We start from the raw sequence: 27,591 nt of genomic DNA, 5'->3' as shown, positions 1-27,591 counted from the left end.
CACACCGCTCGAAGTGAGCGAAACGCAAAACTCGCGGAAACAACACGTATACAAATGCTGTTGGGGCAGCGTGTCCTGTCACGTTTATTTTGATTTGTTATTTAACTTGGAGGCTTGCATGATATTTACTCTAACTACGCCCACCTCCAGCGTGAAGTACTTATTCCCTCTAACCACTAAGTCCGCTTTAAATATAAAATTAACTGCCCGAACATGACAATCGAACCCCGGTCGGGTTATAAAATAGAGAACATGTAAGTAATATGTAGAGATAAAAACAGCGTAAAAATGTAGTTAAATACTATGGAGTCATAATACAAAGCTACCTATTTGAACGAGTACCACAAGTTAGTCCTTAGATTTCACATCTGTTTTTCTTTATGCGTATATCCATCATCACTGACGTTCGTGTTCGAGAAGGACGCGCGAGCAGGTCGTTCAAGCTCGCTTTGCTCTGATTCGGAGTAGGTGTAATGCTACCATGTGCAGGTCACGTAGCACAGGTTGGTTCAGCCTTTGCATTTGTCTTTTTCAAAATATAACAAGTTTGCAAGTGTACTATAAATCCGTGTGCAGTTAGTGGGTAGGCACCAAGAAAATAATAGAGTAGAAAGTATTAGGAGCTAAATAGTGAAAGACTTGTAATCAATGGCGAACCTTGAGGGAAGTTACAACAGTAAAAATTAAATTTTTATCACGTCAAATTAAGATAAAAAAATTTACCCAACATACTAACCATTGTATAGTACACGTAATTAAAACATTAGCATGTTTGTTAAGTTGAATTGAAACGATGGAACTAATTTAACCGATGTGACTTCCTTCTAAATGCACCACTGCTTATAACTTTTGTTGGCGGCTTTCACCAAACCTGTTCCTAGTAGGGTATTGGCATACGCCAAGAAAAGTTGTTTATGACGCATGATGACACTACTCTCTTGAAGGAGTGAGTCACTCTTAAATCAACTTAACCGTATATTCTTAATCTGTACGAAAATAAATGATATAATGTAACGGTCGTATAATCTACCCAATGTTCTGCAGGCTCATTACTTACTCCAATATGTTTATGAGTAAAAGTGTTGACAATAAAAAGCGCCGGCATCTGTCCTTCTGCGCCCCCTAAGGATGTCTGACTACTTCATCTACCCAGTAGGTTAGGTAATAGCCCATAGCTAAAGACTGCTAATAAAATAAGGCATTAGAATACAAACTTTAGGTAATCTACACTAAAAATTGGTCTCACCACTTTCGCGATGAAGAAAATTGACATTTGGTCGACTGTTCGTTTTTGTAACTGGCAGTGAAGTGTTTTTCTTGAAAACTATATAGAACAATACGTAAACGTCGTTTGAAGTAGTCGGTTTTTATTCAATTTAATACAAATGAAAGCATATATAAGTAATCACGTAAGGAACTATTTTAAGAGCTAAAGAAAACTGTCCAACCCTAATCCAATTAACGTAATCCAGTTCGTATGCATTACTGAGCAAAATGTGTACGCAGCAGCTGTAGACACCGAACTCAAAACATGTTAGTAAGTATACAGATAAAGGAAGTTGTTTGCAAGTGACAGGTAGTCTAAAAATATCGAGCCTTTGTAGGGTAGAATTGAGAGTATGTTAGTTGTGATTAGGAAATATTATGAACCATATTTGCACCAGTTTAGTCAATGACTTTTTGTCACTTCTTCGGCAACTCCATAATCCCGTTGCTAGAGACCTTCTGTAGTTTGTGGTCAAAAATTGTGACACACGGTTTCAACAGATTTCTTTTTAAATCTTAAGTTACACTGCTCAAGGTATTTTCCAGACATCGAAACAAACAAAAGTCTAACAGTGCCATGTCCGTGCTATACGGTAGCAAGAAAGCTTTCGGCCATTTGGTGCGTGTGTGGCTTTAGGCTTTCTACGCTTGCTGTATTAACATGTGCTTCCATACAATTTGCCTTTTGTTGTACTTGCATGCAATATTTTAGATGATTCGCAGAGCGTCATAGCATCACTGGTAGTTCATTGGGTTATTGGCTTGCTGCCAGCGTAAAACTGTTGAGCCAAGCTTGAATGGAACACTGAATGCAAGGTTGCACCCATGTAACTTTCTTACTGGAATCCAGTTTGTTTCCGGGTTTCCAACCAAGCCGGATGCAAGCTTTCCAATGCATGCTTACAGTACGCAGTTTACAGGTTGTCTCTGCTCGTATGGTCATCTATTCTGGACCGATTTCTCTGAGTTTCTGACAGGTCAAGTATGTAAGCGCACTAATGATGTTAGCATGGTTTACCACACTCTTGCTGTTGATAAGTTCCAGCCGTTTAATTTGAATTCCTAGGCACACTCGCATTAAGTGTCGACAATTCAGGTCCGAGTCTGTCGTTCTGCCCGACATCACCAGTTCGTGGTGCAAGATACTCTTTCAATTCCACCAAACGCACAGCTTAATCTACCGTGGTGATGTGTAAGCTTTGCCAGAGATTGTAGAACTTCTGGTCTCTTCGACTTCAATCTTTCCCGTATATTGATGTTCTAGGTTATCTGCTTTTCATCACTTGTGATCAACTGTATTAAAAATGGCTCGAATTCGTTACGTTTCAGTAAGATTTTCAGATAAAATTTAATCGTGTATAATTCTTTGAGTCAGCTCATATGCTACTAAAGTGTCGTGCTCTTTTTTCTACCTAGCTTTATGCAAATGACTTAATACTATTTGATGATGGACATTAGGTCATTGGTAATGTCATTAGTGCCGATCATATTTCTGGACTTTTCCCTGAATATCATCCACTTTTTCTGTGGTTGGTCGCTCACAGCGAGTTGCATTCTGGACATCAAAATTTTTGGAACGAAAGCGATTGAATTGGGTTTGCTGTTTTTCAACGTATCTTGTTCATAAACAACATTAATTTCGTTGCAGACCTTCGCAGCATTTATATCTTTATCGCAATAAAATCGTAAGATATAATGCAGCTTTGCCGAAAGCACACATATTTTCACGACATATCTTACGTCTGAATGCGAGAATTTCGATACATTTTCCATATACTTGTTTCAACCGTCGGCTAACGAATGATGTTAAGCCTTACTCGCTGAGACTCATATAATCTGAGATTAGGGATACTCACACCATCTTTTGTGCAAAAGGCTCACTACTTTTGAACCACCTGATAGTGAAAAAATGCCTCTGTTGCATCTTAGGACTTGAGATTCATAACAGCCAATTATTTTAGGTCTTCTCTTGGCCCTTTATCAATGCATTTTCCTTTACTATACCGCTCACTAAAACGTTTTTTATAGAAGGAAATGGGAGTACCCCGAGAAAACCCACGGACACGATGTTCTCCACGACAAGGCTACTTGGTTGGGGATGGAACCAAGGACTCTATGCACCAGAGGTAAGTGCTCTACCGCTATGTTTTCCTGTCCCTCATAGCCATGTTCTAGTGATCAATGTAGTAGTAGAATAAACATTGATATATGGCTCCAGGAGTGCCTGAAGTACATTGCTTAATAAATCTCAAGTGATGTAATGAAAAGTAGATTCAATTTTCTAATACTTAATTTTTTGAAAATATGAAATTCTATGTATCATATTACTTTTGTACTCAAAATATGAATTATATCTTTTTCATTCCTTTCAGGCAGTGGGGAATTTCGGAATGGATACCATGGACAGTATTGCATGTATCTCAATAACATGCGTGACAGCAGTTTTCCAAAAGAGTACTTTAAAAGAAAGTTGGAAGAAGATTGGATGCGGTGTCCTCTACTCTGTAACTATGAGTATCCGTGTAGAACACTCACGCCCATCGTTAAGTCCGAGAGAGAGAGGCTTAGTGGAGATATAAATAGTTATTCACAAGAGGACAACAAATGTAGCTGTGCGATTATTTGGAATGTGAAAAGTAAATCTTCGTGTTTTAAGAAGGAGTTGTCTGTATTAATAGAAACAGTAATTGTAAAGTTTTACATTGTACTAACTTTATAGACTGAAATTGATTTAAACTAGTCGCAGAGTAAAACAATACGCTTATTGAAAGAATATTAACGTGTAACAGATTCGCACTCTTGGCTTCATAGCAAAATATATTATTGTGCATTAATTACAACTTGGTAGTGGTGATGATAATGATGAGGCCATAGAAATTGAACGTTTTATGTGAAATATGTTTGGATTGTAAAATAAAAAAGAAATAAAAAAATTAGTCTATCGAAATGTATGTGAATGTTATTTTGAATCTTCGAAGTTTGACCTTTTAAATGGCATTATTTTATTTGATTGTATTGCATTTTTAGTATTCTCATTCTATTCTTCTATCCCGTCGGCTAAGTAAGACGGGATATAATGTGAAATAAATGTTCAGAGGTATTACATGATATGCATATTCTATCCTGCAGTTGCTTTAGCTAGCTTTAACATGTTAGACGGCTTTATTTTATTCACACTATTCTTAGGAGAGTGAAATTCTAAATATATATCACAGGCTATTATTAACTACATACAGAACTCTCTGGAATTGTCCATATAGATATCAATATAGGTTTTTTCATATAAATATTTTGAATTTTGGTTGTATGTCATATATGGTGCATTGAGAGCACAAAAGAATCAAGTACTTTGGTTTTTGTTCCATTTAGATGCAATTTATGTTTGAGATATTTAATTGAAGTTCCTTTCATTGTTTATAGATTCATATGAAGATATTGTAAATACCTTTTGAATAAAAAAGTTTTGGTTCTAACCATGTATTTTCTGTCAGGAAAGTAATTGTACACCTATTTTTCGAGTCTGGCATTCCTTCGCTCCATCCGTGGAGAGTATGAGAATTACATCAATCAAATGTTTACTGAGGGGCAAAAAGAAAAGTTCAATCTGAATAAGACACTCCAGAGGGGCACAAGCTGTGAATACGAATAGTGCATAGTGTAAATAAAGGACGACACCGAAAGAGAAAGCCAGAAACAGCTGTTAAACTTAGAAAAAAGAGTAAAAATTGTCGAAGTGGGAACATAAAACATAAATACAACAAATATGCCGACAACTAAAATATTACCACAGCGTGATCTTGGTTTAGTGGTTAAGGTGCTGGCTTACAAATGCAAAGGTCGCCAGTTCGAATCTTCGGTGGGGACCTTTTTAAAAATTTTTGTTAATAATACATGCAGCTCCTGAGAGATGGTAAAAGAGGTCGTATTTAGTTTTTCGAAGCAATTATTATTGGTAATGTTTAGTACTGATAATACTTTTTGCCTTTGCGTATTGCTTTTATTCTTGTCTTAATTTTGAAAGAGAAGAAAATCCGAACAAATGCCACCAAAATTCCTTATATTTTGAATGTAAAGGCCATTTGCAATTAGTAAAGAATAAAATTTGAACGTTCCGATGTAGCTGCAAAAAGTAAAAAGAAAAAAATGGAAGTGGAGTGTTCGAATCCATACTCATGGCTATTAAAAATACAATTTCTACATGCCTTACACCTCCCGTACACGTTTCTACGTTAGCAAGTAAGAGGTTTCTGTTTAGAGGTTTCTGTTTAGGTTAGGCTGCTCAATAAGTTTTGCAAAGGGGCCCGGTTTAGCTCTGACGCACCACAGATGTGAGAAGGGAGGAAAACACTTTTTTCTCTCTTCCTCTGTGTGTCTATTTATCTAGTTATCTGTATATATATATAACGCTATTTGTGAATGCATTAATCACCCTAATTTTCAGCGGATTGAGACGAAACTTGCCACAAACATTAATTGTTGATATATCTTGAGTTCGTTATACAGAATAATCAGAAGAAAATGCTCAAAATGGCGGCCCTTCAAACTCTTAAAAACTTCAAGGGGATCCAAATTTCGCCCATAAATAGGTATTCAGAAAGTTTGAATAACTTTTCCTTTTTTACGGAAATATTTGTGTGCAGAGACTTATTGAAATATTGGACCCAATTAATCGCATAAAGAAGGTTCACGCCCTTTCGCTACGGTCAGGCTTTTGTTTGTAGGAGGGGGTTATTTTCGTATCGGAACAAGATGATTGTCAGTGATGATATGAAATTACACATTGAAAGTGAAGTAACTTGTTAAACGTGTTATTTGAAAGAATAATATAATAAATGTGCTTTCCCCTAACACAGAGAACTGTAAATCATGTATTTCGAGTTCGGGAGCGTGAACAGCGAGGAGTATTATTTGATTTGCTTTTTAGTAGCACATTGCATTGCAAATAAAGGTAGGCAACATTAGTGGTAAGTAAAATAATAATAATAATAATAATAATAATAATAATAATAATAATAATAATAATAATAAAAATAATAATAATAATAATAATAATAATAATAATAATAGGTGTTGTTTGTGGCAAGGCAATATCTTTTTCAATTCTTCTTCAAACGAAATGATTGTAATGCCATATCTCCCTTACAAACAAAATATTAGCAATTTATATCGAGAGAACGGGAAATTGTAGAGTGATGGGAGCAACGTTGGACAGTATGCACTCATAGTACTCAGAAAAATAAGCGATTTCATTGCAAAATGAACGAAGAGTCATTGTCATGAACTTATATCGAGAGAACAGGAGGCGTTAGTGAGATGGGACCAACGTTGGACATCGTGGACCCATAAGGCGCATCGAAAAAATTGGTGGGGAGCTAGCATTACTTATTTGCACATAATAATATAAAGTTATATTGTCGAAATACACACACGAGTTAGCTAGTAATATTTCATATTATTATTATTATCAACAGCGTCTTTTCATTACGTGTGCATGTTTGACATGAAGCCAAAGAGAAGATCCATCATTCGTAGAAAAAATAAGAATAGTCAGTTACTATAACTGTGAACGACGGAGAAAAATACGAAAAGAGTGGCTGCCTGTAGCGAAAACAAAGAGTACTTTCATTCAAATAGAAAAAAATCAAGCCGAGATAGGTTCGAACTCGCATGGACGACGCGAAATGTCAGTGCTTTGTCCAGTTTTTTTTTAGCTGACTCACCGTACCTGTTTCAGTAACTTACTTATTGCTACTTTTACTTGCTTCACTCGTTTAACTTGCTTTTTCTAATAACTTATAACGACAGGGACACGAACACAGAAACACCAAGGACAGTTAAAAATCAGATGCTCTCCCGCCGGGAATGGAACCCGGGACACCATACACCATACATCCGGCGCACGTGCTAGCCACTAGACCAGCGAGGAGGGCACTGCTCACTCTCTGTGTCGTTAGGGATTACGACCACTGTATTGCCAGCTATCACTTCTGTGGGTTGTATACTATGATCACATGTTTCTTCTTTGCTGGAAGAGTTACACCTACATTCTATGTAATACATGAGGTATTTAGACTAGTGATGGTATCGAGACGAGACGAGACGAGACTTTATACAGTCTCGGTGTCGTCTCGGTTGATAAGTAGCGGTCTCGGTCTCGATTTGTCTCGAGTCAAAAATCGCCGTCTCGGTCTCGGTCTCGTCTCGGTTAACAGATGCCTGTCTCGATCTCGGTCTCGGTCTCGAAGGCCAAGTCTCGGTCTCGTCTCGGGTGTCGTCTCGAAAGTCTCGAAATATATAGTGTGAAATTAAAAGTGTGAAAGTATTATTATTGTAAGTCTGTCGTTTCCGCTTCTTATTTCTTGCCTTCATTCTAGACTTAGAATTATGGTATGGTGTATCTCTTCGTAGCTAATTTGCTAGCGCTAATGCTTTCCATGTGTGTGTTCCAGGTTCAATCATCAGTGGGTATAACATACCCGGGATGAAACCCTAATAGTAACTCATATTTCACTTTCAGCAATAGACTTTGTCTCAAATAGTTTTAGTACTGCCTATACAATTAAAATCTATTAAATTAACCCCAGTACTATACAGTAGTTTATTTCCTTCCTTTGAATCAGAATTGTTCAATACCTCCTAACGGATAACGCAACACATAGCAGCACGAATGTATTTAATCGTACCGAAATTGAAATTTTACAATTTCTCCGTTATTATCCAATACATTCTGCTTCGGCTGCCATTTCAAAAACAGATATAATATTCATTATCTTAACAAATAGAGTAAATTATTACTACAATATATTTTGTTTCAAATTGATCAAATGCTTTATTACCGTTTCACATCTCAGTGTTCAATTGACACTTTAAAACAGAAACTTCCTTAACCTTGTGGTGGGAGCTATGGCACTCATTCTCTCTATCTGTGGTCTCGGGTTGGATCACCAAACAAGTTACATACAAAGTCCGATGTTTCGTATAGTTCGCGTATCACCTTATGTACATTCTGTTCCTTATACAAGTAAATAAGGTCGTAATATATTACATAAGCATATATCCAGTGCCGTAACATAGATTAAGCTTATTCCTGAACTCTCAGCGATGCATGTGATCTTTATTCGAGAAAACTAATCGTGCGTTCATTATGTTGAAATTTTATATTGATTGAAAATTACTTTCGAAACATGAACATACATATTATATAAGTGTATAGGTAATTCGAGCTATATGTATCTATTTTCTCTGTCCCGGCAATACGAGTGATTCTTAACTTTCTAGTTTTCTTATCTATTAATTTTCGTAGTTTTGCTGCAATATGAAGAGTCAACAATGTATATATTTTTTTATCGCTGTACGAATTTCGTTAATTTTTGGATCGATTTTTACCCTACCTTACCCAGTAAAAGTTTATATATATGAATTTTAGAGGTAGACTATGCTAAGTCACTTTTTGGTCGAAACAGATTTAATAATACTTTTTAATAGATTATGTTCTTTCTAGTGGTGTAATAATATAAGTCTAAAAGCATCCTATTACTTTGTATCTACTTAGTATAGTTTGAAAAACAGTACTATAGGTCTTACTTAAGGAACTGGTTTTTCGCTTCTATTGTAAAATTACGAAATTATGACTTGGTTTAGTCTAACTCTGAGGTCCAGATATAATAAAATCTTAATCAACCATTATCAACCCACTCCTAGATGAAGGTCTTTCCAAGTCTTCTCTACAAATATTTATCTTGAGCAATTCTTTCTTTCTCAGGTTACTCCCCAGTTGTCCTTGATTTCGTCAAACCTTCTTATACAAGAACGTTTTCTAGGCTGTTTATAGCTTGTGGTATCCTGTCTAGAATTGTTTTTGTTCATTGATCATAATTTCTTCCAATATGTCCAGCACATTTTCCAGCCCATATTAAAAATCATTTCATTAGTACTAGTCATTAGTTGCCAAATAATTCATTCTACTGTATATATTTGTCCTACAAATAGTTCAAATCCGCTACTTTTGGAGCACAGACACGCTAGTTTTTGATCTTCGAATCTGACAACACTGACTCAATGCTTAAAGTCAACACAATGTGAGGACTCCATTTGGTCTAATGGCTAGCACGCTTGACTTCGGTTCGCGTGGTCCCGAATTCGATTTCCGGTGGGAGTACAGTTGAACGACCGAAGTGGTTCGGATTCCATTATTATCATTAGCTCCACGTCTCCTTTAGACGCCCTAGCACAATCGTGAGACTAAAACAAACCAAACCAAAAATCAACACAATGTGTTACTAACTGTAAGTCCTTGAATAACTGCATACAGCTATGGTATGGATCGAGTTTGAGGTGGTCGGTGGTCAAACTAAAACAAGTGAAATGTAACTAGGGTGTAATTATAACTTTTAATTACACATGGTTTTGTGTATATCACGATTAAGGATTAGGGAAACAACCAGGGTTACTAAAAAATTATCAGTTACATTTAATTTCAGTTACAATTTGCATTTACGTGTATTACTGGAACCAAAACTTTGACATTAACATTAACATTATAAAGACTACGAAAAGCATCGTCTTTTGAAAACATTCTTGCATCATAAAATAAATTACGAGTATTTTAAAAATATTTTGCAGTTTAGCTACGTTATTTGCACTAGAAATATATATTTAAAATAATATTGCCAACACTACTTAAAATAATGGAACTGCGACTTGTAATTAAAACCACTAAAAACTATTGTTGTAATGTTATAGAAGCAAACTAAAGCAACAATCATTATAAAAATTTAACACAAATACGTTATTTTTAGCAGTACAGCAATCACTATCCACGTGTTTGGTATCTCTGAAACGGTTTGAAATAACAATTGTTGTAAATGACATTATGATCACTTAAGTCTTTTGGAAGCATCTACATGATGAGACGTGATATGTCAGCACGTTTTCGAAGTCAAGTCTTTATAAAAATTAATTTTTTCATTCCTTGTATCTTTGATCCTTCATTCATTCGAAATACATTATACCATGATCACAGTATTTGACGCTAAGGTACAAATGATGCACATTGCACCGTCTATGCCATTTGAGTTATTAGAGATCTCCAAAATGTTGATGTTGGTGATACTGTATTGCCCTTTGTTACAATGAATAATGTATGTGATATTGTGGTTTTATTTAATATCTAAATTAGCAGTAGGTACATAGTGCAATTTGAGAAAATACAACTATATTTTGCGTTACCAACACTGCTTGTTATTCTAGTGGTATTGCAGAGCATCTAAAATAATTTCCCCTTCAACATTTCACACAACATGGTACAAATTTTTAGTATTATATATATATATAGGCGTAGGTCCAAGGGAAGAGCTATAGGGGCCATATCCTCCCTTAACGCTCAGGTATACAGAGAATAAAATGAACTTCAACCCTGCTTCACACTGGATAAAGAGGCAAAGTATGGTTTAACCCCTCCCTTGATCATATCCTGGATCCGCTCCTGTATATATATATATATATATATATATATATATATATATATATGTATATATATGTATGTATATGTATATAGAATATTATATACAACAGCAGTGGATTTTGTTTCGAGAGAAGCATGAGGAACGGGTAAGAAACATTTGTGTTGTACGTGCAATGCGAAAAAGTGATCACAAATTCATTTCGGGAGGGGCTTCAGCCCGACCCTACCCCCTAAATACGCCACTGTACATCAGTCAACCGTTCACATATTATCTCACAAAGCAGCGAAACAAATTTTGAGTAAAGGCAAAATAGCTGTCATAATTTTAGACGAGACCGAGACTTTCGAGACTGACCAAGGTATCGTCTCGGTCTTGTCTCGATTCATAGAGGTCTGTCTCCGTCTCGGTCTCGTCTCGGTATGTAAAAGTCATTCTCGATCTCGGTCTCGTCTCGGTATACAAAAGTCCGTCTCGGTCTCGGTTTCGTCTCGAATTATCGAGACGAGACCGATACTAGGTACAATCCCTAATTTAGACCTACATGCTCTTCATATAATGTAATAAAAGGGTCATGCTGGGAATAAGAAAAAGAACTTTCCTTGGAAAAAACGGAAACTATTGGCATCAGAAATATTTATCTCGGAGAAATGCACAGTAGTATATTTCAGAATAGTTACTGTTTAGTTCAGTAAAAGAATAAAGGGGTATAAAAATGCAAATATGTCGCGTCAACGAAATCGACCAACGAAATCGAAATTGACAGAGGCGGAAGCAGATGTGTAGTAATACAACAACTTGGTTAAATTGATAACTGGTTCTTTATTCTGTAGTAGATCGTATCACGACTTTACGGGAGAGCAGACAAAGACTTACTAACGCTGTCATAGAAAGCTTTAGTAACACTATCATATAGACACAAATGGATGTAACTGTGAGTACTACAACTTGGATTTAACGAAAGCCGTTTAGATATTCGGTGGTTTGCAGGGTTGTATAAGACACTAAAGGATAAGACAATACAATTCTTCATACCTCAGCTTCCAGTAGCTAGATACGTGCAATTTCTGGATAGATGCTGAAACTGCGGTCGGATTTTAATACATGACGTGTTGCAGAATACAAAATGCTTTGCATTACTTGTTTGTTTGTAGACAGCTACAAGCTTAGTGTTCTGAAAGGTTGTGTATAAACTAGGGATAGCCAATTCCAGAATTATTACTTTCCGGACTCCCGAAGGTCAAACCGAACAAATTCCGGAATTCGGAAAATTCCGATTTTGGAATAATTCCGGAATTCAGAAAAATCCGGCATTTAGAAATTTCTGATTTGTTAACATTTCGGAATTCGGAAATATCCGATTTTTTCGAAATCCGGAGTTTTCTCAATTCCGGAATTTTCTGAATTCCATGATTTTCCGAAATCCGAAAAGTGAAAGTCCCGCTTCCGAAAAATGAATTTATTTTGGTTAGTATGAATCGTGGCGGGAATAAGTCTTTGACCAGGTAATGGCGACGGCTATGAAAGAAATGGGATGTATGAGAATTCAATCTGTCATATTTGTAGTTTCGTGTGGAGAAAAAGCAAACTTGTGAACCAGCGGTTTAGAACAACTCAAGTTATTAATGTAAACGTTTCCGACTTCATAAAGAAATACGAAAGACATTTTGAATCAAAGAAATATAACATACAAGTTTGCAAGCGGAGACAAAGAAACCTAACGTAACCAGGCTAAAAACGAATTTTTACCGCATAGCGATCGCGGTTCAGTGGTCATGGTGCTTGTGCAAATGCACATTGTATTTTTTTTTTTTCACTTTAAAATTTTTGATGGCGATTGATCGACGATAACATATGTTTTATTATATTCAGCTATTTGAATACTCGGATGTTTCAATACTTGAACTATCAAATCTTCAGCAATAATAATAGTAATAATAATAAACTAATAATAATTATTATTATCTCGTAGAAGATTAAAAGCTAGGAGCTAATTATCGCTCAGGTCATACCATTACAAGCAGAAACGTGACATTTGGAAAGAATATTTTGGTTTGGTTTAATGTTGCACACGAGAAGAGGAGTTTCTCATCTCGTTTCTAAAACAAATAAAATAACATGAGAATTAACATTTTACATTCGAGACGGGTCAAGGCTAACTCAAAATTTTCGTCTGTCTTTGAAGATGAGAATCGAGATGAGACGAAAAGTATGGTAAACAATTCCCGTCTTGTCTCGACTCTCGAAATAGTGTATGTCCATTCTTGAAGTAACAATTGCTCTGTAGACTGAATCTCATAGGCTATTTCGTTACATTATATTTCAGAGCTCATTGAATTATGCTCTGTGTAGGTATTATGTAGCAAAGCTTTTATATTTACCTCTGCATATCCTAAAAATTAGTTTATTATATGCCGTACTGTTGCGTGATATTCATTTATATTTATTACAGTTATTTCTTTAAAACATACAGTAGAATACTTTCTACATGAAACTTCAATGGAACATTGCAGTTTAAAATGTTGCTGTTGCAGAGGTGTGTCTTGAAGGTACGGAACCCTTTCCCCGAAATCTCTACTTTTAAGTAAGATTTGCCAAATTTCAACGGCAAGTTTAAAACTTTTATTATTATTATTATTATTATTATTATTATTATTATTATTATTATTATTATTATTATTATTATTATTATTATTATTATTATTATTATTATTATTATATCAACACCGTGTATAATCTTTAAAAGATATACGGTTTGTATCTGAATAATAAACACTAATTGATTGTCGATTTCGGTCGTCGAGAAGTCTTCAGGAGGGAAGGACAGCGGTCACGCTCTGGGTTTGAGTTCCGAAGGGGCAAGTATTCGGGCTCGAACCAAAAATTGTTAAAAGTTATAGGCTTCAGCCAAACATGTTCAAAATAGCTGGGACCGGGTTTAGGCTTCTCATCGGCTCGAGCGGCACGGCTTACAGCTCATTAACTTCGAACAGAACCGAGAAGTGAGCCGAGCCAACCGCTCACCCAACCGAGCCTATTTGAGCCATCGGCTTAGTTGAGCTGAATCGAAACGTGTCGATGGACTAGTTTCAACTTAGCTGGCTTGAACCGGTTCACATGAGCCGAGTAGAGGACCCATCCCCACCGAGAAAGCTCGAGCCATTGGCTCAATTGAGCTGAGTCGATGGCTCGTTCCAACTGAGCCGGCTCGGGTCATCTGCTCATCCCAACCGAGCCGGCTCGAGCTGTTCGCTCAGTTTATACGAGCCGAGCCGGTTGATATCACTACCCGAGTTGGTCTTCTGCTTGGGCTCAAGAATTCGACAGTGAAGGTCTCAACCTTGATTTTAAGAACTACCGTATATACTTACATTGGTGACTACGATATTTGAGGCTCTCTCGTAATAATAATAATTAAAAAATCTCTTGTATTCTCGTTATCTAGACGAGACAAGATACACTAAAATTGACCCACGAGATGCACTAAAATTACGAGACGAGACGCAGCCCTGTCGTGAGCAACACTAAAAGTATTCCACATTACTGCTTACATTTCTCATGGCTTTCGCTTTCCAGTATAATCAGACCATTATTTCAAAACGAGTTAAAACGAGCTGAACGAGCGAGCGAGCCATTATCAAACTCGACTCAACTCGAAACTCGCCCTCGAAAACAGCTTGACCTTGATCGCTACGCGGTAAACGATTCGTCTTTAGTCTGGTTATGTTAGATTTCTTTGTCTCCGCTTGCAAATTTGTATGTTATATTTCTTCAATTCAAAATGTCTTTCGTATTTCTTTTATTATGTCGGAAAAATTTACATTAATAACTTGAGTTTTTCTTAAACCGTTGGTTCACAAGTTTGTTTTTCTCCACACGAAACTACAAATATGACAGATTGACTTGAATTGAATACACCCCATTTCTTTCAAAGCAGTCGCCATTACCTAGTCAAAGACATATTTCAGCCACGATTCATATTAACAAAAATAAAATCATTTTTCGGAAGCGGAACTTTCACTTTAAGGATTTCGGAAAATTATGGAATTTAGTTAAACTCCCTAATTCAGAAGAATTCCGGAACTCAGGAAAAATCCGGAATTTAGAAAATTCCGGAATTGAGAAAAATCCGGAATTGAGAAAAACTCAGGATTTCGAAAAAAAATCCGGATTGTTCCGAATTCCGGAATGTTAACGAAATCAGAAATTTCTAAATTCCGGATTTTTCTGAATTCCGGAATTATTCCAAAATCGGAATTTTCCCAATTACGAAATTTCCTGCTTTTACCTTTGAGAGTCCGGAAAGTAATAATTCCAGAATTGGCTATCTCTAGTTTATACACAACCTTTCAGAACACTAAGCTAGTAGCTGTCTACAAACAAACAAGTAATGCAAAGCATTTTGTATCCTGCAATACGTCATGTATTAAAATCCGACAGCAGTTTCAGTATCTAACCAGAAATTACATTTATCTAGTTACTGGAAGCTGAGGTATGAAGAATTGTATTGTGTCTTATCTATTTGTGTCTTATACAACCCTGCAAACCACCGAATATGTAAACGGCTTTCGTTAAATCCAAGTTGTAGCACTCACAGTTACATCCATTTGTGTCTGTATGATCGTGTTACTAAAGCTTACTATATGACAGCGTTAGTAAGTCTTTCTCTGCTCTCCCGTAAAGTTGTGATACGATCTACTACAGAATAAAGAACCAATTATCAATTTAACCAAGTTGTTGTATTACTACACATTTCCTTCCGCCTCTGTCAACTGTGGTCATTCTCGTTGACGCGACATATTTGATTTTTTATACCTCTTTCTTCGTTTACTGAAATAAACAGTAACTATTCTGAAATATACTACTGCGCATGCCTCGTAGATAAATATTTCTGATGCCAATAGTTTCAGTTTTGTCCAAGGAATGTTCTTTTCCTTATTCCCAGCATGACCCTTTTATTACATTATATGAAGAGCGTGTAGGCCTAAATACTTCATGTATTACATAGAATGTAGGTTTAACTCTTCCAGCAAAGAAGAAACATGTGATCATAGTATACAACCCACAGAAGTGATAGCTGGAAATACAGTGGTCGTAATCCCTAACGACACAGGAAGTAAGCAGTGTCCTCCCCGCTGGTCTAGTGGCAGTCGTGTTGTAGCAGCGGTGGCGAGCAGACCTGCGGAATGCGCTGTTGCTTGTTTATACGGCATACCTTTATACTTGAAGTTTGAATTCTTCTGATCGTCTAAATGGTGGTGAAACGAGTTAATACTTTGCGTGTAAACTTTAGTAATGTACCTACTCGTCCAGTTACTTATAGAATACATGAATTCATGTTTGACAATTTCAAGTTAAGCAATGACCAAGTTCTGAGTATTGAATTAGACAATTACTGACGTTGTGTGTTTGTTAAGTTAATATCCCAGCTTTTGTGTGAACAGATAATTCGAGATAATAGTACTGGATTACGTTATACTGATGGAAATGGAGTGTATGATGTGAGTGTGGAAGTTGCAGATAAGCCTGTTACTTAAGTTAAATTATCTTTAGTGCCAAGTGAATTGGACGATGAAGAAATACTAAAAGTGTTGACCCCATATGGTAGTGTCAAAAATATCAAGGACGAGTTTTATGATAATAGTCATCGATACCGAGTGCGTACTGGGCGGAAATTGGTGTACATACAGTTAGATAAGGCAATTCCATCGTCTATTGAAATCCAAGGTCAACGATACTTAGTATCTTATTTTGGTCAGGAACGTACCGGTTTTGCTTGCAATAGCCCTAATCATCGATATGACCAATGTGATAGACGTAATGTAAACTCTAAACCTAGAGTGCAACCTTCAACCGAAGTTAACCTAGTCCGGACACCTAATTCGGTTACGGGTGTACAACCTGTTGTTTCATTACCTTCGTCTTTTAGTGACAAGGATTTTCCCCCATTAACTAGTGACAGTGATAAAGCTGTGTTACCTTCTTGTGCGGAGATAGTGAATGCTGACACTGCTACTGTTCCATCGGTAGCTTCGGCTACTTCTGAATGCAGATCTAATCCAGTGCTTAAGCATACTCCGGATATTCAGCCACCTGTCGAGGTTTCTTTACCTCCCGCAACAGGTTCTGTTTCATCTCCAGTTATAATTAGTGTATCCGACTCGATACCTCCAGCGGTTTCTATTGCTGACGCTGCTGACTGTGTTCCTGACGATATAAGTGATGTGGCAGATGTTCCTATTACTATTGACAGTGGTCCATCTGAGAGTGAGAAATCCATTTCATCTTATAATCATACCTTCCTTTTAGCCTCAGTTCCCTCGCAAAGTAGTTCTAAAGAGCGCTCCTCTCAAGATAAGAAGAGACGGAAAACGGTGAAAGACTGTACAATTTCTTCATCTGTTCGAAAACCTGATAAACCAGCTAGTGATGCTTTGTACAGGATAACTAGTGCTAATGTTACCAAACAATAGCAGCTTGCTGTAACAACTTCGGTAGAAGACAGTGCTTCTGTATCTGTAGAGTCTCCACTTTCTGGTGTAACTGTCACCTAGTGATTCTTGTGTGTGTGCCATGATATGTTTTCTAGTGTGTTTCCGAGTTAGTCCTCCCACTTCGTACCTACGTCATCTCATCATGTTCTATCAAGTCTGTCTCCTTCCCTACCTCTTCATGGCAATTGTTCTTACCATTGCTAGTTTTAATCTAAATGGAATATCTTCACCCACACAGTATCACGCTCTGTCTGACTTTTTGTTAAAATCTGAAATTGAGGTGGCTTTTCTGCAAGAGGTAGGTCCGGAAGTGGTGAATGTACATGATTCATATCACGTTTATAACAATTCAACGTATAATCGTCTTGGTACTGCGATATTGGTTAAAGATGGGTTACCGTTTACGAATGTACAATGTCACCCCAGTGGTAGAATTATGCGAGGTGATTTGTTCTGTATGACTATGATCAATGTGTATTCGCCATCTGGAAGTCATAATCGTGGTGCGCGCAACACCTTTTTTGCGACTGATGTTGCGACATCGTTTAGTTGTGCCTCAGTCCATGTCATTTTGGGGGGTGATATGAATTGTGTATTGAATAGAGCAGATATGGAACCAGGGTTTAATTATTGTGCTTCTCTTGATGAACTCATCTCTCATTATCCCTTGTATGATGCATGGCAACTAAGGAACAGTGATCTGTTGGGGTACACCCTGATTCGCCAGAATAGTGCCTCGAGAATCGATAGATTCTATTTGACGGAATCTCTTAAATCTCGACTTTTTGATATATACCGTTATCCTGTTTGTTTTAGTGATCATCTGTCTTTAGTGATGAAAGTTAAGATTCCACATGATAAAATTGTGCGTGGACGTGGTTACTATCATATGAATGAAACACTATTAACAGATGAGGGATTTCTTACATTGTTTCAGAGTAAATGGGACTATTGGAGACAGCAAGCAAAACGGTATCCAAATATTCTCATATGGTGGACTACCTATTGTAAACCTAACCTAATACGCTTCTGTAAATGGTACTCTGGTGAACGCTCTCGTGATCGCCTGAAATTGTATAATTTTTATTACGGATGTTTATTAGAGGCTCAACGAGATGCTCTTTCCGATAGAACATTATTGCCACTTGTTAAAAAGTATAAAGCAAAACTCTTAGATTTTCATAGGACTCAAGTTCAAGGTGTAAAAATTAGGAGTAAGGCTCTTATGTTTGATGAAACTGAACAGTGTTCTCTTACTCATGTTTTGCAAGAAAACCGGCGTGGCAAGCGCCGCCTGATCAAGACGGTTCTTACTCCGGATGGAGATCGCTGCAAGAATGTTTTTGCAATTCAGAAGGTATTTTATGATCATTATTTAAAACTATTTGGTGAATCGCGAGGACTGGATCTTGAGAATTTTATTTTTGAAGTTATTCCTAACGTCATAACAGATGATGATAATATGTCTTTGACGGAGCCTTTTACACTTGAAGAAGTAAAGTTGGCAACATTTGCTGCAAAGCCAGGAAAATCACCCGGACAAGATGGAATATCGGGTATATTGTATCAGAAACTTTGGCCCGTCATAGGTCAGACATTTACTGATGTGGTCAATGCTTGGTTTTTTGCTTCCGAACATATCTGTCTACCCAATCCTGCTGTCACTATTTTTATACCCAAAGTGCCTCAACCAACAATGGTTGCACATTTCAGACCTATTTCCCTTTTAAATACTGATGTTAAAATTATTAGTCGTTGTTTGGCTTCTAGATTAGCTCAATATATGAATAAGTTGCTGGGTGATTTGCAATATGCTGCAGTTAAGGGTAAGACTATATATCAGATTTTAATGAATGTTAGAGATTGTATTACAATATGTCAAGATTGTGAGATTACCGCAGCTATTGTTAATTTAGATTTTCAGAATGCATTTGATAACATTGAGCATTCCTATTTGTGGAAAGTTTTGACTGGTTTTGGTTTTAATGCTCGCATTATACAATGGTTTAAATTCTTCTATAAAGACGCTGCAACTAAATTAAATATTAATGGTCATCTTACCCTTCCCATCAAAGTAGTTCGTAGTATTCGACAAGGAGATCCTATAAGCTTACAATTATTTACCTTGGCTATTGCACCCTTCTTGTATGATGTAAACCGCAAGATTCAGGGTTTTGATGTTATTGCACATCCTCCACGTGTTTGTGGATATGCTGATGATGTCAATGTTTTCCTGCATTCTGTTCATGACTATAACCTTTTGATGCAAAGTGTTGCTAAATATCAACAAGTGTCTGGAGCTCTATTGAATAGAAAAAAATCAACCAGTCTTATAATATATAATTCTGAGGAGTTTAGTAAAATTCAGGACATTGCATTTCAATCTAGGATTAAAATACTAGGAATATCCTTTATGAGTAATCTTGTTGAAACAGTAAGATATAATTATGACCTTGTCATTAATAAAATCAGGCATTTAAGTTTCTTGCATAAATGTAGGTCACTATGTTTGTTGTCTCGTGCTCGACTTCTCAACATTTATATTTTGAGTAAACTGTGGTATGTTGCTAACGTCTTTCCCCTGCCTTCTACAGCAGGCAAAAGCTACAAAGTGTTTGTGGTTGGTTTCTGTGGAACAATTGTGTGTTTCGTGTTCGCTATAATGACATCCGTTTATCGGTAGCGAACGGAGGCATTAACATGACTCACGTGTAGTTCAAGGCTGAAAGTTTGTTTATACGACGTAACTTGACTGCCTTAGTTGAAGATGTACCTTCTCCCACTAGACACTTGCTGCGATATTTATTGGATACGATCGATCCAACACTGCCGTTGGCGATCACTTCCCTCCCCTCAAGTTGCTCTTACTTAACAGATGTTCTGTGTGCCTATATCTATCAATGTCATCGAACTTCCGATGTTTTGACTTTAACAAGTAAACAATGGTACATGCACCACCTACAACAGTTATCACCATGCAAATTAATAGAAAGAGAACCAGAATACAATTGGCATATAACATTTCGTAATATACTAACTAACTAACTCTATGGCCTATGGAACCCGGAGGTTCAGTGCCGCGTTCACAAAAGCTCTCCACTGACTTCTATCCTTAGCTAATTGGATCCAGTTTCTACTTTGTATTCCTATCTCTTCGAGATCCATCTTAATATTATCCTCCCATCTGCGCCTAGGTCTTCCTAATGGTCGTTTTCCTATGGGTCTTCCAGTCAAAACTTTGAAAGCGTTTCTACTTTCTTCCATTCTGGCTACATGACCTGCCCACCTAAGCCTCCTAGACTTGACGACCCTAACAATGTTGGGTAAACCGTATAAACTATGTAGTTCCTCGTTATGAAGTTTCCGCCATTCCCCATTCTCGTTCCTCTTGGGTCCGAATATTCTTCTCAGGATCCTGTTCTCAAATACTTTCAGTCTATGTTCTTCCCTCAGAGTAAGTGACCATGTTTCGCAACCATACAGAACAACAGGCATGATTATCGTTTTATATATTCTAAGCTTCAAATTCTTCGACAGAATTCGCGACGACAAGAGATTTTGAACCTAATAGTAACACGAATTCCCTGCTTTTAGTCGACATTTAATTTCTTCTTCGTCTGTTAATATTGATCCTAAATATTTGAAAGTATCCACTTTATCAAAAGTATTATTTAATATTTTAACGCCTCCAAAATTTGCCGTATTACGGTCCCGACGCACTTCCATGTATTTAGTTTTCTCTGCATTTACTTCTAAACCCATGTCCCTGCAAGCGTTTAATAAGATCTCTGCATTTATTTCTACTTTTCTCCTATCATCCCCTATTAAATTTACATCATCAGCATATGCCATAACCTGGTAAATACCGTTCAACTGTAGGCCCTGGTTGCTATCTTTGATTTTCCTTATGGCGTATTCCAGCACAAAGTTAAATAATAATGGCGACAACGCATCTCCTTGTTTCAGGCCATTTTCGACGTGAAAACTCGTGGAGAAAAATTTTCCTACCCGGACTTTACTTTGGGATTCACTTAAACATATCTTAATTAATCTAATTAGCTTTCTCGGTATTCCAAGTTCTGTAAGAACGTTGTATAATGTTTCTCTCCTAACCGAGTCGTAAGCCTTTCTAAAATCAATAAATAGTTGATGTACCGGGGTATTGTATTCCCACTTCTTTTCGAGTATTTGGCGAATGGTAAATATTTGGTCGATAGTTGATCGATTTCGTCTAAATCCGCACTGATAATCTCCAATAATTTCATCTGCGTATGGGGTCAATCTTGCTAATAGAATATTTGAAAGGATTTTATAGGATGTTGACAGAAGAGAAATGCCTCGATAATTATTACAGTCAGTTTTGTCGCCTTTCTTGTGAATTGGAACAATGATTGATTCTTTCCACTCTTGTGGCAATTCTTCCTTGTTCCAGATAAGGAGAATGAGTTTGTGTATCTTGTTCCACAATTTTTCTCCTCCAGCTAAAATTAACTCAGCCGGAATTTCATCTACACCCGGAGATTTGTGTTTCTTTAATTTCTTTATAGCGGCTTCTACTTCTATTCGATTGGGTTCTGGAATATACGGTTCTGCGGTGTGTATCTCCTTTTCTCCACGCACATTAGTTTTTGGCTGCGTGTTCAGCAAATCGTCAAAGAAATCTTTCCATCTATTTAAGAGGCTATCCGTATCAGTGAGAACTGTTCCGTCAGCTTTCTTTAACATATAAGCACGAGGTTGATAGCCTTTCTTAAATTCGCTGATCCCCTTATACATGTCCCGAATATTTTTATTTTTACTATTATCTTCAAGTTCCTTAATTTTAGCTTTCAAAAAATCGCGTTTCTTTGTTCTAAAAGTTTTGGAAGTTTCCCGCCTGATATCTGCAAAATTTTGTGTAGTTATTTCATTCGGATTTTGTAGCCACCGTAATTTTGCCTGTTTTCTCTTCTCTACTAGTTTAATGCATTCTTGGTCGAACCATGGTTTGTTCCTACGTATTTCTGCGTGTCCCAATTTTTCTATTGCTGAACTTTTAATGCTATCTCTAATTTCAATCCAAGTATCCTCAACACTAGTGCACTCCGAGTCTTCTAAAACCGAGAATCTATTCGAAACTTCAATCTGGTATTCCTCTCTTACCTGGCTCTCTTCTAATTTCTTTAAATTAAATCTCTCCGTTTTCGGACATTGAATATTACCTTTATTGAACGATAATCTCTCCCGTATTATCGCTACTACCAGGTAGTGATCAGTGTCACAATCAGCCCCTCTAAACGACCGGACGTCAATTATGCTAGATTGCCTTCTTCTATCTACTAAAACGTGATCAATTTGATTATGTGCTTTTCCGTCTGGTGATGTCCAAGTGTATTTATGAACGTCGCGATGTGGGAATTTTGTACTCTTCACGATTAGGTTTTTGGATGTTGCAAAGTTCAGGAGTCTAACACCGTTGTCATTACTTTCCTTATGCAAACTTTCGTTTCCTATAATCGGTTTGAAAATATCCTCTCGTCCTACCTTCGCATTGAAATCCCCTAATAGAATCTTCATATGGTATCGCGGGAGTTGGTCAAATATCCGTTCCACTTCTTCGTAAAAACTATCTTTTATATCGTCACCCTTATCTTCAGTTGGAGCATGTACATTTAAAACAATAATATCACACCACCGTCCCTTGAGAGTAATAAAAGAAAGTCTGTCAGTAACAAATTCAACCCGTTCAATTGCTGGTAATATTCGTTTGTGAACGAAAAACCCTGTTCCTAACTGGTGATTTTTATTGCCTTCCCCGTAAAAGAACATAAAATTTCCGGAATTTTCAGATCCATTTCCTTCCCACCTAACTTCCTGAACCCCTACTAGATCCATCCTGTATTTCTCTAACTCATTCGTTACAGATTTTAACGCGCCTGCCCTATAAAGACTTCTAATATTCCATGTTCCAAATCTCATGTCCATTTTCTTTTGCTGAGGTCGTGCCAAGTTATCAGTCCTTGTCCGAGGCTTTTGTGAATGTTTCTGAACAAGTACCTTTTTTTACAGGATGAGGGTGTTAGCCTTACCCAAACCCCCAAGCTGGAGGACCACTCCTAGTCGTCTGTCCGCGACTGCTTATTCAGTATATTCGCAGCTAACCTCTATATCTAGAGGCCTTCTCCTCGATCCGCAACCTGAGGACGCGCCATGCCGTGGTGACAGGAACCCACGTTACACGTCTTATAATATATAATTCGTTATTTCGTAATATACACTCAAAATATTTAACAGCAGAAAATAAATCCTTTTGGTACATAGTAGTGAATGGCATTGTAGATACGAAAGTAAAACGAAATAAATGTGGGTTTAGTGCCGATATAATATGTTCTTTCTGTGGTGCTGCTGATTCCTTGAGTCATAGATTAACAACATGTGTGAACAGTAAACAAATCTGGTACCAATTGCAGCGATTTTTGGGTCTTATTATGCGCCAACCTCCTCGCTCAATCGAGGTCAATCTCCTGTTGCGACCGGAATATTCTCTTTATCCCAAAACGAAACACAATGCTGTTACCTGGCTTATAGCGCAAACAATTACGTATGTACTCTCAGTGGAAACTGCAGGTAATTCTTCGTTTTATATTGAATACCTTCAATCTAATTATGAAAAAATGAGCTCCCTTATGAAAACTTGTACTTTTGCTCGTTTTCTCGACATTACCATATATGCGTAATTAACTTCTACTCCTTTGTTATTCCAATGAGTTTTTAGTAATTTGTAAAACTTGTGTATATGCTACATACGTTCTTTAAAAAAGGACGCACAAAATGTACAACTTGTATCTATGCTCCATAAGCAGTTTTTTTCTGATTCCTTGAGTTATATTGTGCATTATTAGCTGTATATATTTATATTGTTCTGCAGTTGTGTTAATGATCGTATGTATCCAGCTTTATTAGTTAATAAAAAAGTTGTTTAAAAAAAGTGGCTAGCACGTGCGCCGAATGTATGGTGTCCCGGGTTCGATTCCCGGCGGGAGAGCATCTCTGATTTTTTAACTGTCCTCGATGTTTCTGTGTTCGTGTCCCTGTCGTTGTAAGTTATTAGAAAAGGCAAGTTAAACGAGTGAAGCAAGTAAAATTAGCAATAAGTAAGTTACTGAAACACGTCCGGTGAGTCAGTTAAAAAAAAAGTGGACAAAGCACTGGCTTTTTGCGCCGTCCATGCGAGTTCAAATCTATCTCGGCTTGAATTTTTATCCATTTCAGAGAAAGTATTGTTTGTTTTCGCTACAGGTAGCCACTCTTTTCGTATTTTTCTCCGTCGTTCACAGTTAAAGTAACTGACTATTCTTATTTTTTCTACGGATGATGGATCTTCTCTTTGGCTTCATGTCAAACATGCACACGTAATGAAAAGACGCTGTTGATAATAATAATAATATGAAATATTACTAGAACTCGTGTGTGTATTTCGACAATATAATTTTACACTATTATGTGGAAGTAAGTAAGGTTGGCTTGCGCCCGCCCCCTAATTTTTTTCGATGCGCCTTATGGGTCCACGGTGTCCAACGTTGTTCCCACCTCACTATCACCTCCTGTCCTCTCGATATAAGTTATTGACATTTTGCCTAAAGAGGGCTCTTCCGTGGCCCCATGACTACCCATGACAATGACTCTTCGTTCCTTTTGCATTGAAATCGCTTATTTTTTCTAAGTAATATGAGCGCATACTGTCCAACGTTGCTCCCATCACTCTACAGTTTCCCGTTCTCTCGATATAAATTGCTAATATTTTGTTTGTAAGGGAGATATGGCGTTAAATCCTTTCGTTTGAAGCAGAGTTGAAAAAGATATTCCCTTGCCGCAAACAACACCTATTATTATTATTATTATTATTATTATTATTATTATTATTATTATTATTATTATTATTATTATTATTATTATTATTGTTTTACTTACCACTAATGTTGCCTACCTTTATTTGCAATGCAATGTGTTACTAAAAAGCAAATCAAATAACACTCCTCGACATTCAGGCTCCCGAACTTGAAATACATGATTTACAGTTCTCTGTGTTAGAGTAAAGCACATTTATTATATTATTCTTTCAAATAACACGTTTCACAAGTTACTTCACTCTCAATGTGTAATTCCATATCATCACTAATAATCATCTTGTTCCGAAAGGAAAATAACCCTCCTGCTGCCAAAAAAACAAAAAAAAGCCTACCGTAGCGAAAGGGCGTGAAAAACTTTCTGAATACCAATTTATGGGCGAAATTTGGTTCCCTTGGAAGTTTTTAAAAGTTTGAAGGGGCACCATTTTGAACATTTTCATCTGATTATTCTGGTTAACGAACTCATCAAGATATTTCAACAATTAATGTTTGTGCCAAGTTTCGTCTCAATCCGCTGAAATTTAGGGTGGTTATTGCATTCACAAATAGCGTTATAGATATACAGATAGATAGATAAATAGACACACAGAGGAAGAGAGAAAAAGTGTTTTGCTCCCTTCTCGCACCTGTGGTGCGTCATAGCTAAACCGGGCCCCTTTGCAAAACTTTTTGAGCAGCCTAACCTAAACAGAAACCTCTTACTTGCTAACGTAGAAACGTGGTCGGGAGGTGTAAGGCATGTAGAAATTGTATTTTTAATAACCATGAGTATGGATTTGAAAACTCCACTTCCATGTTTTTCTTTTTACTTTTTGCAGCTACATCGGAACGTTCAAATTTTATTCGTTACTAATTGCAAATGGCCTTTACATTCAAAATATAAGGAATTTTGGTGGCATTTGTTCGGATTTTCTTCTCTTTCAAAATTAAGACAAGAATAAAAGCAATACGCAAAGACAAAAAGTATTATCAGTTAAACATTACCAATAATAATTGCTACGAAAAACTAAATACGACCTCTTTTACCATCTCTCAGGAGCTGCATGTATTATTAACAAAAATTTTTAAAAAGGTCCCCACCGAAGATTCGAACTGGCGACCTTTGCATTTGTAAGCCAGCACCTTAATCACTACACCAAGATCACGGTGTGGTGAACTTTTAGTTGTCGGCATATTTGTTGTATTTATGTTTTATGTTCCCACTTCGACAATTTTTACTCTTTTTTCTAAGTTTAACAGCTGTTTCTGGCTTTCTCTTTCGGTGTCGTCCTTTATTTACACTATGCACTATTCGTATTCACAGCTTGTGCCCCTCTGCAATGTCTTATTCAGATTAAACTTTTCTTTTTGCCCCTTAGTAAACATTTGATTGATTTAATTCTCATACTCTCCACGGATGGAGCACAGGAATGCCAGACTCGAAAAATAGGTGTACATTTACTTTCCTAACAAATAATACATAAAAGTACCTACAAACAGGTTTCTCACTTTCTCAGCTTTCTGAAGACTTGATTCCGTTATGCTCTGAAAGCCTCATGATATTCGTAAGAGATCACCAAAAACCAATAAATTTATTTGTTCACGAATTATTGTCATAATGATTTGTTTTGGTTAGCGCATGTCTATAACAAAGGTTAAATGATGGTACCAGAAAGTTCACTGATTATCTTCTGATATATTCTGCTCTCTTATTTTTTTTTTTTTTTTTGAGTATTGTGCATCTATTGTGTGCAAATGTATAATATGCATGCTTATACACTTAGCTATATATCATGAAGACGTCAAGAGCGAAAATCACGCACACGACTGCAAGATACCCAGAAGTGTTTTTTATTATTATTATTATATCTAGTTCAATTTAAAGCAAAGAGAATTTGAGGAACTGAGCTCGGGTGTAATCCTAGGAGTAGGCGAGATGAGAATGATAGGTTTATGTGGAAAATAACAAGAGTTTGAGAAACACACCCATACCCTGGGGTAGGTGGTCTCAACAAGTAGCTTTGAGTCACAATCGCGTAGGAATGGATCGCACTGCATAAAACCGTTTTTACGATATCAGATGCCACATGCTTAAAATGAAGAAGGGGTCAAGTATTTGGACATTTCCAGGTGAAATCAGTCACGTCAAACAAAAGACTATGCAGAATAGTTACTTCACTCAGGCGACATAGCTGAAAAGTAATAGTGAAGAACTGACACAGCAAATACGAACACTATGTACAAAGTAATCTTCACAGAAGGAGCAATTTTGGACTGTCAAGGATGAAGTGCTTTTCATTCTTTTCGGAGGTGCTGTTACAGGCTTACAACCTGAAACGTGTCAAGCTAGAAAGAAACAGCAATATTAAGAGAAATTATATAGGTCACTTGTAACCATAGAAACGGTTCACTGTTTCTAATTGTAATCAAAATATATATAGGGTGTCCGAGAAGTCCTTCCCTGATTACAGAAATTGATAACTCAGGCTAGAAATAAGATAG

Source organism: Thermobia domestica, chromosome 18 (assembly GCF_964235325.1).
Source record: "Thermobia domestica chromosome 18, izTheDome1.hap1.1, whole genome shotgun sequence".
Classification (NCBI taxonomy): domain Eukaryota; kingdom Metazoa; phylum Arthropoda; class Insecta; order Zygentoma; family Lepismatidae; genus Thermobia; species Thermobia domestica.
Note: the sequence above shows the minus strand (reverse complement) of the source record.